This window comes from Apodemus sylvaticus, chromosome 4 (genome assembly GCF_947179515.1).
Source record: "Apodemus sylvaticus chromosome 4, mApoSyl1.1, whole genome shotgun sequence".
NCBI lineage: Eukaryota > Metazoa > Chordata > Mammalia > Rodentia > Muridae > Apodemus > Apodemus sylvaticus.
Genome location: NC_067475.1, coordinates 86870197 through 86883440, shown reverse-complemented (window position 1 = coordinate 86883440; position 13244 = coordinate 86870197). Strand labels below are relative to the sequence as shown.

The following is a 13244-nucleotide window of genomic DNA, read 5'->3' as shown; positions in this document are numbered from 1 at the left end:
GATAATTCACAGAGAAGAATGTCAGACGCTAATACAAGAGACAAAGCCCATGGCATCCAGGGCAACAGGGAGAGGAGGGGAGATAAAAGGAAAAAGAAACAGAGTTTCAGAAGCACCAGCAACACTGCTGCTTCACTGAGCAGGACTGTGCTCAGACCGTGATCTTGTGGTCTGTACACCATCTAAGTGGCAGAAAAATCTCTTAGCAACACCTTATCTGAAGAAAGGCAAGAGGTGACTTTACAAAGACGCTCACTGCTTCCCCAGATAGGTGGTTGCAGGAGAAAACATCCCTCCCTCACTCTCTGGCCTACCACTGAGAACCAGGGACTATACTGAACACATTTATCTGAAAAAAGAAATAAAACTGAGTCAAAACGGTGCAGAATTCCACACAGTGGAAATCTCATCCGAACCACAAACCGGAGTGTGACTCACCAGCTCTCTATAAGAAAATGAACAATGGCAAGTACTTAAGTGTGAAAGCATCAAAGGCATGTGAATGGAACTTCTAGTTATACCAACTACTGTCCATCCCATGATCTGAACTCTCTAGCACAAATAACAAAGACCAAAACAGGAACTGTAACATCACAAAGCTGCTGTATAGGATGACACCAATACAAATAAACTAAACTAAAATAAAAATGGCATCAAAATCGGATCCACGATTCTGCCCTGGGGAGTGACCAGAGGCAGTCTGCATGTGCCAGTCAAGTGACAGTATACAGACAATGTGCACCTATGACTAGCAAGGACCAAAACTCAGCACCTGAGAACAGACAGGTAACCATAAAGGGTCTATACCTATCAATCAAGAGACTTCATAAGAAAGAGTCTACATCTGTGCCCAGAGGTATAACTACAGAGACAAGCTCTGTTTAAGATCAGAATTCCAGTTCAGGGGATCAAACACCTCAACATAAAACCAGATATGGTGAACCTGACAGAAGAGAAAGTAAGAAATAGACTTGAACACAGGACTTTCTTAACAGAACATCAATAATGTAGGTTCTAAGGTCAACTATAAATAAATGTGGCATCATGAAACTGAAAAGCTTCTGTAAGGCAAGGGATACCATCAACTGACAAAGCAGCATTCTAAATAATGGAAAAGGATTTTTTTATGAACGCCACATCTGATAGAAGACTAATATCCAAAATATATAAAGAACTCAAGAAACTAGATATAAAAAAATAATAATCCAATTTAAAATGGGGTACAGAACTAAACAGAAAAAAACTCAAATAAGCAAACTAAAATTGCTGAAAAATACTTAAATAACTGTTCAACATCATTAGTCACCAGGGAAATGCAAATCAAAATTAATTTGAGAGTCCATCTTAGTCAGAATGACTAAGATTAGTAATTCAAGTGACAGCTCATGTTGGTGAGGATGTGTAGCAAGGGAATACTCCTCATTTATTGGCGGGCATGAAAACTTTTACAGATACTTTGGAAATCAATATGGCAGGTCCTCAGAAAGTTGGGAATCAAACTACCTCAAGACCCAGCAATATCATTCCTGACATACACCCAAAGGACATTCCATCCTACCACAAGGACATTCACTCTACTATGTTCATTGCAGCTTTATTCATAGTATCCAGAAACTGGAAACAAGCCAAATGTCCCTCAGCAGAGGAATGAATAAAGAAAATACAGTACAATATACAAGGGAATATTACTCAGCTGTTAAAAATGGCATCATAAAATGTGCTGGTAAATGGATAAAACTATAAAAAAAAGTCACCTTGAATTAAGTAACCCAAACCCAGAAGATAAAAATGTACGTATTCACTTATAAGCGGATATTAGCCAATAAGAAAATAATAATTTCTTAGGCAAATGGATGGAGCTAGAGAACATCATACTAAGTGAGGTAACCCAGACTCAAAAGGTGAATCATGGTATGCACTCACTAATAAGTGGATATTAACCTAGAAAACTGGAATACCCAAAACATAATCCACACATCAAATGAGGTACAAGAAGAAAGGAAGAGTGGCCCCTTGTTCTGGAAAGACTCAGTGAAGCAGTATTCAGCAAAACCAGAACGGGGAAGTGGGAAGGGGTGGGTGGGAGGACAGGGGGAGAGAAGGGGGCTTACGGGACTTTCGGGGAATGGGGGGGTCTAGAAAAGGGGAAATCATTTGAAATGTAAATAAAAAATATATCGAATAAAAAAGTTTTTAAACAAAAACAACAAAAAAAGAAAATAATAACTTAGCCACAATCCATAGATCCAGAGATGTAAGGGAAAGGGGCTGGAGGTTAGGAGGGATATATGAATCTCCCAGAAAGGGAAAATTAGAATAGGTTTTACCAGAAGATTTGGGGCAGGTGGAAACAGATGTGGGAGTCAGGTCTTGGGGAATGAAGTTGAGTGAAACAGTGCAATGAGAGATGGTTTGAATTAGAGAGCATTTGAGGGGTACTGTGCCAACCTAGTCCAAATGAAGACTTCTTGTAACAGGGAATATAGAGTCTCGACTAGCCATTTCTTGACCAGGCAAGGCTTCTAGTTGAAAGATTGGGTTATATTTAAGTGAGTTGTTGGTCAAAGGGGTCCCCTAGAAATTCACAAACAACACAGGCTGTTGCTAAGACAAAGTGTTGCTTTCTACCAACCAAGAGTAGTGCCCCATCATCAGGGGCAACACTCACACAGTTCACTAAGCATATAAATGTTCAATTGGTAAATACTTAAAGACTTCACCCCTATCTTCTAGTCTCTGTGATACAGGAAAGGACCTTGAAGGCTACTGAAAAAGAAACATGGACATCAAACCAGCCACAAAACCTTTGACTTACGATCTGTCCTGCCTGCAAAATATGCTAGGGTAATAGCAGCATAGAACTCCTGGAGGTAACCAACCAATGTCTGATTTTGCCTAAGGTCCACTTGAGGAACTCATACCAAACATGGCTTGGAGTAACAAAGAACCAGAGACTGACAAGCTAGCCCAGTTACCACTCTTTTTTTTTTTAATTTTTTAATCAATAAAATGACTTCTAACGATATTCTGCTATAGTCATAGGTCATTTTCCTATGCAGTCATCAACAGAGAGACTTCCTCCAACAGCAGATGGGAACAGATGAAGAGACTCACAACCAGACATTACATGGAGAAGGAGTCTAAATGGGAGGTCTTCATCAAACCCTTCTTCCGCAGAGCTCAGGGGAAGAAGAGGCCAAAAGATTGTAAGAGACAGATAGGACGGGAGAACAAGGCCTTCTGAATCAAGGTTCACATGAACACAGAGACTGAAGCAACAAGCACAGGACCTTCGTGGGTCTGCACCAGGTCCTCTGATTTAATATAGCTTTTAGATTAGTATTTTCATGGGACTCCTGATTGAAAAAAATAAGTGGGTCTCTGACTCTATTACCTGCTCTTAGGAATCTTTTCCTCCTGTTGGGTTGTCATGTCCAACTTCAATATGACAGTTTTTGCTTCATCTTATTATATTTTATTTTGTCATGTTTGGTTATCTCTTAGAAACCTGATTTTTTTAATGAAAGACAGACAGGAAGTGGATATGGAGTGAAGGGAGTTGGGGAGGAACTGGGAGGAATAGAAGGAGAAGAAACTATAATCAAAATATATTGTATGAGAAAAGAATCTATTTTCAATGAAAGGAAAAAATGGAAGCAAAAAGACTTTAATTTTATAGATGGTTTCATCCTGCCAGCTTTTGTCTCTCTCCTTTTATTAATAGGCTTTCCCACTGAGCACAAGAGAATAAAAATGAGAATATTAAAAAAGAAAGGGGCTGAAGGGGGGGGTGATAAAGGTAGGGATGGGGGTCAGTGCCGTCAAAACACATGGTGTATCTGGATGAAAACATCTCTGTGGAATTTGTCACCACATACAATGAAGATACACCAGAAAAAAAAATACATTAATTGATATAGCGAGTACTATGGCATCAAAGACTTATAAATCACAAGGTCCTGTTCCAGATCTCCACTCTACATTTCAAACACTTTGACCATGAGCTAGTTTCTTGGTCTTCTAAGCTTGTCTCCTTTGCTTCAGAAAAGCTTCTTGTATCCAGTGTAACTAATCCAGCATGTGCTAGACCTTCTTCACTAGTCAACATTTCCTAGTGACCCCTTACTTCTAAGTAACAAATGTCAACACTCTGTTAACTCGTTTTTAGCACCTCTCTGCACCGTTCTTTCCTGAAGATTCACTAGAGTAGGTTCAATATATTACATAAACTTCAGATTTCTTTGATGATCCATTTTTAGTATGTGCATAGGTAGGTAGGTGTGAGTGTGGGTACATGTGTGCCTGTATGCATGTGGAGATCAAAGGTTAGCCATTAGTTTAAGTTTTTTAGAGCCATCATCCTGTTAGCATTGTCTGTTTTGTTTATTAATACTGTTTCCCATAGGCCTAGAGATCATTGAATAAGCAAGAGTGACTGACTAAGAAGCTCCAGGGATGCCCCTGTCTCCACCTCTCCATGCTGGCATTACAAATGGTTTTAAAAACCAGGAGTTTGTAGATCAAACTCAGAGAATCATGCTCCTACGGCAAGTACTTTACCAACTAAATTATTCATGGCCTACTTTATCATCTTTAACAGAAATCCATGAAAATAATATTCCAATGATCAGCTCCTCCAACTGGAGGGTCTTTACTTCATTGTCTCACCCTATCTATCATTTAGTACTCTTATGGTTTATTGCTTTATTTTGAAAAAACATCAAAGCTACTTTTCTATTAATTATATAATTTCATATTACTAGGTTTCAGCATGACCTGCAACAAAATCATACTACATCTTCTAACTTGTTTTATTAATATTAAGTGTTTGGTTGAACACTCATTAAAAGATAAGAACTTATCAGTAACCTTTGGTTAATGTTTAATGCAAAACTCCAAATAATTACTAGTTATTGACATTTCAAATGTTCTCTATTAAGACAGCTATCTTTGAAATCTATTATTTTTCTTTTTAATTGCTCAATCTACAATAATTATAGTGCTATCACTTATTTTGTGTTAAACAAAATTCCATCAGAAACAGGCCACTTTATCCATGAGGAATGACTTAATTGTTTATTAAGTATTTGGTGACAAATTCTACTCATTATTCATTCAAAATAACTCTCTATTAGTCATTATTTGGGAAATGGATGTTCTCCAAATTTTCAGTACCAATTAAAACTCAAATTAAGCTGTTTCTCCAAAGCAATAAACATTTCACAATGAGACACTATTGCCAGTTATATTCCACTAATGGTATTTTAATAGTGAGAATTATTTATCTTTATTTCACAAACTCATTAGGCAAAACCTTCCAAGAATCACTTTTACCTGCTTCTATTATAAGCCAGTGTTAACTTATTTTTTCTCTTTACATTTGGATAAAAAATAAAATTAGTATGCAAGGAAATAAAAAGATGAAGTCTTTTAGCATCTGGCAATATTATAATTAATTTTTTGCCAGTGATTGCTTAGAAACATGGCTCAACCTGATGCCAAAGATAGACTTTTTTCAGATTAGAAGTTTCCCATGAATGTTGCTGGGTTAAGAAAATGCTAATTAGGAGTTCTTTGTTCATATTTTAATGATTGTTCTCAAAAATACCACTTTTTATATTTACTGAATTCTATTGAATATTATTTTATTGTTGTACTTATTTTTCAGATCTATGCCAACTGTCCATTTATATTACAAGCTCTTCACTAAGGACCGCTGATATCAGACTATAAATCCCTGGCATTTTATATCCCAGACTATATACGAGGCTGGCATTTTAATCCATTCCTATTGTAAGAGCAAGGTACTTCATGTACTTTCTACGCAATAGAAATGTATTGTCCACAGTTCTGCATGGAAGTCAGAAGAAGAGTTGTACCTCAGTGACTTCTTGATTTGTCCTATTCACAAGGTGGAATGGGAAAACAGGCTCTGTCTGGTTCCCCTCATAGGGTATAAATTGCATTATTGAGGACTCCACCTACAGTCCCTTTTAATCCCTGAATCCCTGTATTTTAAGACTATTGCATTTGTTAGTTTATATGAATGAGTTTTAGAAGGAACTATAAAGCAGAAGGATAGCAAGCAGCATCCATCCAGGGCTGTGTGTTCAGAAAGTGCCCAAAATAGTTCTATTAAATGCAGAAGAGAAGCAATGAAGTCTATGATAGTTTGAAAGGTTCTAACATTTAATGTGTTTCAAGTTTCAAACTTAATTCTTTCGGAAGCATTGGTAAATGATGAATTACTAGAAAAAGAAAAACACACCTAAATTATTCTTCTCCTTCTCGATTGGCATAGGTGCTATAACCTATGAAGTTTAATCATCTATGTTCATCTGATATACTTGGGGAAGAGAGGTAAAAAATAAAGTGTCAATAAAAAACAAATACCCTCTTTAAACTGTAGCATACTAAAAGAGTAGCTTTGACAAAGAAACATAATAATTTTAAATATTTTTAAATAGATCCCTTTCAATTTCTTCATAGGATTTACTTTAATGAGCTATTTTAAGAATTACTCAGTATAAATCAGGTGGGAAGCTTAGCACATGTAGAGTCAGACACCATCAGATAAGCCTCTAGGAGGACTAGGAAGATGTTCTCCTTAAGTTCATATTCATCCTGCAGGATTTAGGCCTATGAAAGCATTATTTACATATATTCAAGAGCCTATGTATTAGTGTCCTATTTGCTGTCAGAACAAAATAAAAATGCAATAGAAAACATTTTAAGTTCAATATTTTATAGAATTCCAATTCAGATACGAAAATAACAAGGTGACACTCAAGCTTTTTGACCACAGAGCTCGTGACTTTGCCAGAGTTGAGGACATCTTTCCTTTTGCCTTTTAGCTTCTGGTAGCTGCCTATATTTCTTAGGTCATGGCCCTTCTTCAAGCTCCTCCAATCCATGTTTCCTCTATTACAGTGATGATTAGCATATATGATCTTCCTGTGTCTTTTCTATTACATCCCTCTCATGGATACACATGGGCAATTACAACGAACGTACCCACTCTCCTTCTTAAGATGGTGAATTTAACAGCAGCATCTCTGTTCCCATGAATACTACCATATCCTCTTTCATATGATTAGGACATGGACAGCACTGGTAGACAAATAACCAATCCATCATAGGAGAAAACCTTGAAGATTAAGAATATGAAGGGATGAGGATCTGGAGATACGGTTCTGAAGGCAAGGCACTTACTGCCGATCCTGATGACCTCATCTCAATCCCTGGAAGCCACATGGTCATAGTAAAGAGCCATTACTCCCAAATGTCCTCGGGCCTCCAAAAACATGCTGTAGTACACACATACACACACAGACATACACACACAGACACACACACACACACACACAGACACACACAAACACGTACACACAGACACACACACACAGACACACACACACACACAGACACACACACAGACACACACACAGACACACACACACAGACACACACACACATACACACAGACATACAAACACACACACATATATACACACACACACACAGACACACATATACACACATACACAGAGAGAGAGAGACAGTGACAGAGATAAAGAGAGACAAAGACAGAGAGAAAAACAGAAAGACAGAGAGCACTTTGTTTTAAAAATAGTAGGAAAAGTATTTCATCACTTCTGATTTTATACCCAACTTAAAAATATTTAGAAGAAAAGTTTAAATAAATTGAATGAGTATATTAATATTTTAAATAAAGAAATATGTTGGAAGCCAATAACAAAATATAAAGACTAGTACAATGCAATGGATTTTAAAGGATGGATTTTAAAATAGATTTTAAATCTATACATACAAGGAAAGATAAAATCATTTTAAAATACCAAAGATGAGCAATTGGAAGGAATTAGAAATAAGCTCTTTAAGCCGATCCCAAACATGATTTTCCTTTTCTTGACAAGCACAGCTGTGTTGCTCAGAATGATTTGAAGTCTATTATTAAAACAACCAAAAGGCATGCAGCAGAAAGGCATAGAAATCCCGACAGGATCATGAATTGTAGCATAGCAATAATTCAATATAATTACAAAGCATGCCTAAAGAAAGAAAATGGATTGTATAAACAGACTTTTATTTCCATGAAGGAGCTCTTGTGTGTTTCTGATGAGACAACGTGCTCATGCGTGGACTATTACAATCAACTATGTCGCCCAATTTTCCACCATGGGTAACGGTTCACTTTTCATTTAAGAAAATCCACTGTCTTAAGTAAACGGTAGGGAACACATGGAAAAATCAACAGCTATTAAAAGTGTGCCTGTAGAGCACATGTTCCCTAGATGCTCTTCTCATTGCTGCAAGAGCTCTTATTTCATTTGCCACAAATAGTAGCACAGATACTGGTGAAGAAAACAGAACCTCCACTCCTTCTAGAAACTTCATATTGGCAATAATTATTTGATAATTTGTGTGATGTGTGTGTGATGTGTGTGATAATTTGTGTGAATGTCATCAAATATCACCTATGGCATTGATAATAACACCTCATAACAGTGGCAGGCAGAATGCAAATGAACCACACTGAAACTGAAAGCGGGACAACTGAGGTGCAGAGACCTCAAAACTGCAGGCAAGGGCACGGGTTCGCAGGGATAAGAAACAACCTGGGGAAGATGGATACAGTCCACTGCTTCCTCTGCTCCCCAAGGATTTGCAAATAAGTTGAGATAACTTTTAGTGAAGGCAAAAGCAGCAGAAATCAAGATAAAGAGATGACTAAGCTGGAAGGACCCCTGCCCCCACAGCGCTGAGAGACCTTGGCAAAGGCTGCCATAGCAATTTCAAGCACTGGAGGAAAGAGTTGCCCCTCTCCTTTCAAAAGTTACCCCACATCTGCCTACCACCCGACTAGTGGCTATGAATGTCCAATCCAGCCCTCAGCTCTGTGCCTTGCATTGAGATTTGAATAAGCAACTGCCTGTCTACCCTGAAGAGCCTACAGTGGAGTGACATGTGGGGCTTCCGAGACATTAAGATTTGTTTTGTTTCAGCAGTTTCTCACAGGGAACAAACATTCTTGTCCCTTAATTAAGAAAACCACAAGTGCACGTGGAAGCTGTTGCATGTTCTTTAGTGTGCTGAGATGGTAGAAAGCCTCATTGCTGAACTTTAGGATGCTTGCAAACAGAGTCACTCTGTATTGCCGTCTCTCCCTATTTGTAAAGTGCCACCCAAACAGGGTATGGTAGGCTCAAGTTAAAGTCTATTGGTTACAGCTTGGTTAATCAACATCACATAGTCATGAAGATGTAGCCAGCATGCGGATGGAGGTGATCTTTCTGTTTTCCCATCATCTTGCTTAGGGGACAGTTTTGTTTTTATTCCAGTGTTTTTAATAAGCAGCCTGTGACACTATTACTCCTGCCACATATGAGCATGCTCTTGAATAACTCCACAGTCAGCTTGATCTTTCTGGTCACTATAACAAGTAAAGAATTGTTCTGGTCTAGCTCCATTTTCTTAAAAGATGTGTGTGTGTGTGTGTGTGTGTGTGTGTGTGTGTGTGTGTGTATGTGTGTGTGTTTCTGTTAAGCAGCAAAATTTAGCAAATCTCCACAATGAATTTATTCAATATGGCATCCTCAAAAGACATCCTCTAAAATTCTGTAGGTACTTAAGAAGCACCACATAACATTGACAGAGTAGAAAAATCTACCTGAAAAATGTGGTTCAGAATCAAACATTTATGCTACATCACCTGCTGAATGATGTCACATTAAAAAAAAAATCAATGAAGAAAAACAAAAATATCAGTTACTTAGCTTCCCCAGACTTTATAGACCTGTTTTTGGAGATGAGAAATACAAAGAGTCAGGAGATTTACAAGATAAGGAAGACTCTGGAGAGTCATGTTTTAAAGTTAGCTCAAGGGCTTCTAAGGAAGAAATCTTTTTGTTGTTGTTGTTTTTGCTTAAAAATTGTTTCTTTTTATTATTAGATATTTGCTTTATTTACATTTAAAATGGAATCCACATTTTGTGTTACCGCTCCGAAACCCCCTTATCCCATGCCCCCTCCCCCTGCTCATTCCCTCCCCAAGTTCCTTACTTGCATTCCCCTATTCTGGGGAAATCAAGCCTTCACAGGACCAATGGCCTCTCCTCTCATTAATGTCTGAAATGATCATCTTCTGCTACATATGTAGCTGGAGCCATGGGTCCCTCCATGTGTACTCTTTGGTTGGTGGTTTAGTCCCTGGGAGATCTAGGGGTACTGGTTGGAACATAACATTGTTCCTCCTGCAGGGCTGCAAACCTTAGTCAGCTCCTCAGGTCCTTTCTCTAGCTGCTCTGTTGGGGGCCCTATGCTCAGTCTATTGGTTAAGACCAAAGTGTGAATACTAAGGAAGAAATCTAATAAGACACAGGACAGACTGCAGAGACCAAACAGACCAAACAGAAACCCTCAAAATTTCACCTCCAAGAACCATCTCTGACTCTTGTGAAATGAAGAGCTCACATAGATAAAACATACTTAAAATTAATAGACAGAGGGCTAATATCTAATATATACAGAGAACTCAAGAAGGTAGAACCTAGAGAACCAAATAACCCCATTAAAAAGTGGGGTACTGAACTAAACAAAGATTTTTTTACATGAAGAACTTCAGAGGACTGAGAAACATCTTAAGAAATGTTCAACATCATTAATCATTGGGAAAATGCAAATCAAAACAACCATGAGATTTCACCTCACACCAGTCAGAATGGCTAAGGTCAAAAACTCAGAGGAGACAGCAGGTGCTGGCAAGGATGTGGAGAAAGAGGAACACTCCTCCACTGCTGGTGGGATTGTAAGATGGTGCAACCACTTTGGAAATCAGTCTGGCGGTTCCTCAGAAAACTGGGCATGGCACTTCTGGAGAACCCTACTATACCACTCCTGGGCATATACCCAGAGGATTCCCCAGCATGTAATAAGGACACATGCTCCACTATGTTCATAGCAGCCCTATTTGTAGTAGCCAGAAGCTGGAAACAACACAGGTGTCCCTCAACAGAGGAATAGATACAAAAAATATGGTATATTTACACAATGGAGTACTATTCAGCCATTAGAAACAATGAATTCATGAAATCGTAGACAAATGGATGGAGCTGGAGAACATCATACTAAGTGAGGTAACCCAGTCTCAAAAGATCAGTCATGGTATGCACTCACTGATAAGTGGATAATAACCTAGAAGCTTGGAATACCCAAGAAATAATCCACATATTAAATGATGTCCAAAAAGAACAGAGGAGTGACCCCTAGTTCTGGAAAGACTCAATGTAACAGTATAGGGGAATACCAGAACAGGGAAGTGGGAAGGAGTTGATGGAGGAACGGGGGGAGGGAAGAGGGCTTATGGGACTTGCAGGGAGTGGGGACCCAGAAAATGGGAAAAGATTTGAAATGTAAATAAAGAATACATCGGGAAAAAAGAAGCACTACACCCTTCTCCTAAATGACAAATGACAGAATATTTCAGAGGAGTATTTTAGTGACCTGTAATGTATGTCTATGCCATTTAAGCGTGAGACTTGGATACAATCCCTAAGTCTTTTTAAATAATTCTCTGAAATTCTCTATAACTATCTATGACTATCAACTGCTCAGGAGCTTAAATATTCTGAATTATATTCTTCTACAACAACAACTCTTACTATAGCTATCAGAAAGTAAGCACAACATATAGGTATTTTTATTACTCAAAAATATAATAGCTCTCTCGCTATAAACAAAGGAGAAACTACTTTAGATGTCCCTTTCTCTATTCTGAGATACTCTGTATTCTGAGATATTCTGGAAGATTATATTATACTCTAGTAGTTCAACTAGCGTTAAAACCAAACCCTCTAGCATCACTGAAAAACTGGATATATCTTAAAAACTAAAATAAAAATATGAAACAAAGGAAATTTTTTTCTCTCACTTAAGTGTTCTTTCAGTATTTGGTTTATCAACAAGGGAAGACAGTACCTGCTCCCCTAAAACCATAAACACACAACAGACTTTGTTAAAGCACTTTTTAAGAAGGCTGTAGGGGGTGTCAGTTATATTACTCATTGTTCAGAGAATCTGAAAAAACATTTCTGTTTTCTTCTTCTTCTTTTCTTTTTATTGGACATTTTCTTTATTTGTATTTCAAATGTTATCCCCTTTCCAGGTCTCCCCTCTGGAAACCCCCTATCCTATCCTCCCTCCCCCTGCCTCTATGAGGGTGCTCCCCCACCCACTCCCACCTTCCTGCCCTGGCATTCCCTTACACTGGGGCATCAACCTGTTTTCTTCAAGATCACAAGCACTGCTCCCTCTTCATCTTTCTCTGTGCCTGTTACTCTACCAAGAAATTCAGGTCTGCTTTATGAAATAAATCCTCCCCTGTGGCCATTCCAGTTTTCTCAGAATGAGCAGAAGAGAGAGAACCAAGACTCTTCGCAGAAACTTAAGACATCATCTGAAAATTTATACATCTAAAAACTAAAAGGAGAAAACATTTTCTAAGAGTTTTGGTTACTTCATATAGACTGGTGAATGGCTCTGCAGGAGTCTTTTTGGATGGGCTTCCTGAGGGCTGAGAGATGGCTCTCTATAAAGTGCTCACCATGAAAGCAAAGATGTGAGTTCAGATCCTTAAAAAAATCTACAAAAATAAGCCAGGCACAGTGGTCCATATCTATAATCCTGGGGGTGGGGAGGAGGAGGGGGAGGGGGAGGCATCCCTGAGGCTCACTGCTCAGCCACTCTGAGCTGGATATCTCTCTCTCTCTCTCTCTCTCTCTCTCTCTCTCTCTCTCTCTCTCTCTCTCTCTCTCCCTCCCTCCCTCCTCCTCCTCCTCCTCCTCTGTCTGTCCGTCTCTCACACATCACACACACATATACATACACAAACACAAGCACACACATACACACACACACACAGAGCACACACACACATACAAGGTGTGTGAGTGTGTGTGTGTGAGAGAGAGAGGGGGGGGTGTTAAAATTCCTTTCCACAGATGGAATACAAAGAGTTTTTCAGGGTGAATACATATTTCCTAAGCCTAAACATTCCAAGACCGAATTTGAATTTGAATTGTAAAATTACATAGGTGTTGAAAGCTCTGGTTTAACATAACTTTGGAATTTGTAATTTTCCACGCTAGATTGAATGAATGCATTTCTCTCCACAGTCACTCCTTGGTTTTCAGTCTTGATGGTTTACACTGTCCTCTGACTGAAAG

At 38.5% G+C, this 13244-nt stretch overlaps 1 protein-coding gene and 1 long non-coding RNA gene across 8 annotated transcripts in view; one reads left to right on the top strand and one right to left on the bottom strand.

Moving 5' to 3' along the window:
* Glrb (glycine receptor beta) overlaps positions 1 to 13244 on the bottom strand; it is a 74298-nt gene that overhangs the window by 22830 nt on the left and 38224 nt on the right. The window lies entirely within an intron of this gene.
* LOC127683238 (uncharacterized) overlaps positions 1 to 13244 on the top strand; it is a 701246-nt gene that overhangs the window by 666606 nt on the left and 21396 nt on the right. The window lies entirely within an intron of this gene.